Consider the following 3,941-nt stretch of genomic DNA (forward strand, 5'->3'; position numbering starts at 1 on the left):
ATATGTGTCATGGGTATCCCAGACAGAGAAGAGAAGGGAAAATGGTTAGAGAGAATACTTGAGGAAATAATAGCCAGAAGATTCCCAAATCTTATGAAAGACATAAATATACATATCCAAGAAGCACAACATACTCCTCCAAGACACATACTAATCAGAATGTCGAATGCCAATGATAGAGAAATTCTGAAAGCTGCAAGAAAAAAGGAATTCATCACATATAATGGAGCCACAATTAGGCTAAATGCCAAATTCTGATCAGAAACCAGGTGAGAAGGCAGTGGTATGACATATTTAAGGTACTGAAAGAGAAAAACTGCCAGCCCCCAATTTTTTATATGGCAGCCTGTCTTTCAAAAATGAGGGAGAATTTAAAACATTCACAGATAAGCAGAAACTGGGAGAGTTCTTTGACAAGAGACCGACACCACAAGGAATACTACAGGGAGTTCTTCAGGTTGAAAGAAAATGACAGGAGAGAGTGGCTTAGAGCAGTGTGGAGAAATGAAGATTATCAATAAGGATAACTAAAAGGATAAAAAAGAAGTAAAAGAAAAAAAAGCTATGCTATATAAAAGCAAAGAATAAATAGCATGAAATAATTAAAGCTTTTATAGTAATAACACTGAATGTTAATGAATTAAACTCCCCAGTCAAAAGACACAGATTGACAGGATGGATAAAGATGCCTGATGCAGCTATATGTTGTTATAAGACACTCATCTTAAACTCAAAGAAATAGGTTGAAAGTGAAAGGTTACAAAAGGATATTCCATGCAAATAGTAACTAAAAAAGATCTAAGGACAAAATAGACTTTAAATGCAAAGCTGTTATAAGAGAAAAAGAAAGACACCATATATTAATGCAGGAGACAAACCACCAATAAGAAATAACAGTCATAAATATTTACGCACTTAACCCTGATGCCCCAAAATACATTAGGCAAAACCTGGCAAAACTGAATGGAGTAATAGACATCTCTAGGATAATAGCTGGAGACTTCAATATACCACTTTCATCAATAAATAGGACATATAGTCAGAAGATCAATAAGGAGACAGAAAACTTGAATCATATAAATTAGCCAGACCTAACAGAAAGTTACAGAGCATTGCACCCCCAATGCAAAGCATTTTCTCTGACCATAATGGAATGAAGCTGGAAATCAATAAGAGGTCAAGAACTGGAAAATCCACAAATATATGGAAGTTAAACAACACACACTTAAACAATCAGTGTGCTATAGTGATCAGAACAGCATGGCACTGACATAAGGATAGCTATATTGAACAATAGAATTTAATTGAGAGTTCAGAAATAAAATCCCCAAACAGCAGGATATATATTCTTCTCAAGTGTGCATGAACTATTCTCCAGGACAGACCAGCTGTTAGGTCACAAAGCAAGTATCAATAAATTTAAAACCCTCACATCTATAGCCAATTAATATTTTAAAAGTCTACCAAGTCCACTCAACTGGGAAAGAATAATCTCTACGATAAATGGTGTTTATTGTGCAAAAGAATGAAAGAGGACCCCTATCTCAAACCATATACAAAAAATACCTAAATAAATACAAATACCTAAATAAAATACAAATACCTAAATAAATACAAATACCTAAATAAAAGCACCAGGTCAATAAAACCCCTAGAAGAAAATGTAGGGAAGATCTTTAAGATTTTGTGTTAGGCAGTGAATTCTTAGACTTTACAACCAAAGCACAAGCAATGAAAAAATAAATAAATGGGAACTCCTCAAAATTAGAAACTTCTGTACATCTAAGTGTAAAGACAGCCTACTCAATGGGAAAAAATACTTGCAAACCATATATCTGATAAGGTTTTTATATCCAGGATATATAAAGAAATCCTATAACTTGGCAATAAAAAGTCAAATAACCCAACTAAAAAATAGGGAAAAAACTTGAGTAGACATTTGTCAAAAAAGGAAATACAATGGCTAAAAAGCACAGGATACTATTTATAAGAGATGTTTAAAAATAACAGATTCTCAGAGTCAGAAAGCAGATAAGAGGTACGGGGGATGGCGGGGATGGGTAGTGTATGTTTTGTGAAAATTAGGTATTTGCCAGTAAAATTAATTTAAAAAGCAAAAAATTAAAAACTGTATTTCAAATAATTCATTGCTTAATCATGTTGGGTAATGTCCGTCTCTCCCACCTAACTGTAAGTTCTATGAGGACAAGGGGCAGCTCTGCCTTGTTCTCTGCTGTATCCCTGGCACCTAAAACAGAGCAAACACATAACACAGGCAAAATAAGTATTTGTTGACTAAAAAATTACACACTAGGAGTGATTGAGGGAGAAGGACCGCCCAGCACCCCCTGCCAAGCCTGGCTTTCCCGGGACATCACTGAGCTATGCCGCCACTACTGCGCAGCAATTTGCTGTTGTAAGAACCAAACAACAAAGACCGGAAGCTGAGTTTTTACCCATTTCCTCTGCATGACAAAGAAAGACTTGAAAAATGGTTAAAGAATGTGAAACACGACTCATGAGTTTTCACTAAATACCAGTTCCTGTGTAGACCATTTTACTCCTGGGTCTCTTGACATCAGGTGGGGTGTTTGATATTTGAAATAAACTGCAATTCCAACAGTATTTTCTTTGCCAGAAGACAATCAGGGAAAGGTCTCTTCCAAAAAAAAAAAGAAGTTTCAAGAAAACAATGGAGGGTGAGAAAGTAAAGAAGAATCACTTACATCAAACTAGTCTATGAAAAATATAGTTAACAAGGATATCCTCCTTGAATGTGCAGAATTATTTAATTCAACTGCCTTGGCCCAGATACCAGCTCCAAAACAGAAAATACACAAAATAACATATTAACTCTTAACTTGGTTAAACAAGACACTGAAAAACCACCATCTGCTTTGGAAACCTCAAGTAACCAAGATATATATGTAGGTATTCTTCACACATCTTTTGACAATCTAAATTCTACATCTATTACTTTCACAACTACAGATTCAGAAGGTTTTCAGCAGTCTTAGGAAACTCAAGAATTACTTGAAATAGCTACCAATCATTTTGCTAATCCAAATTTTACAAACGACTCTGTGGAAATTAAGTCACAGAAAAACCCAGTTTTATTCTTCATAATTACTCAAAAAATTGAAGAATTAAACACAAATAAGGAATCTGTTATTGCCATTTTTCTACCCACTGAAAATCCTAGACCTACAGTTCTTTTATACCTTCCCAACAAGAAACTGTGTATGGAAGACACAGACATTGAAGGCTCCTTATATAAGGATATAGACTATGGAACAGAAGTTTAACAAATTGAACATCTTACTGCAGACAAGACATAAATAAGGAAAATTTATTGCAAAAATTTCTAAGCTACATTCAAAGATAACACTTCTTGAACTACATGAGCAGCAAACTCTAGGAAGATTGAAGTCTTTGGAAGCTCTTATACAGCAGCTAAAACAAGAAAATTTGCTATCTGAAGAAAATGTCAAGACTGTAGAAAACCATTTCACAACATATGAAGTTACTGTGATATAAAGGTTTTAAAGCTACAACTAAGCTTTTTGCAGCCAAATCAAAACTATATGTAAAGTGAACTTTTTCCTGTATAAATTTCTCAGTTTAATGAAGCTATGAAAGTCTTCTAATATTCTGAACTACATTCTGTTCTTGTAAGGCTCATTTTTTGAAAAAAAAATCAAGGGAATTTTTGAGCTATAGAGAAGTTTTATTCCTTGATAATTTTCCAAAATAAAGTTAAAATATAGTAAGTAATATGATTAAGTCAAAATAAGAGAACACTCTGATGTGTTAAAAAAGAGCCCAGAATAAAAGCCAGCCTCAGGAATCAGACCTGGTTCTACCACTGGCATATGACTTAGACAAGTGACTTATCAAGCTTGAGACTTTGTCCCTAATCTGTAAATTACGGCATTTGGTAG

General features: G+C 34.3%; 1 pseudogene; it reads left to right on the forward strand.

Moving 5' to 3' along the window:
* Nucleotides 1-244: 244 nt before the first annotated feature.
* Nucleotides 245-3,537, forward strand: LOC119511162 (annotated as a pseudogene).
* The last annotated feature ends 404 nt before the right edge of the window (nt 3,538-3,941 follow it).

This window comes from Choloepus didactylus, chromosome 2 (assembly GCF_015220235.1).
Source record: "Choloepus didactylus isolate mChoDid1 chromosome 2, mChoDid1.pri, whole genome shotgun sequence".
Lineage (NCBI taxonomy): Eukaryota > Metazoa > Chordata > Mammalia > Pilosa > Megalonychidae > Choloepus > Choloepus didactylus.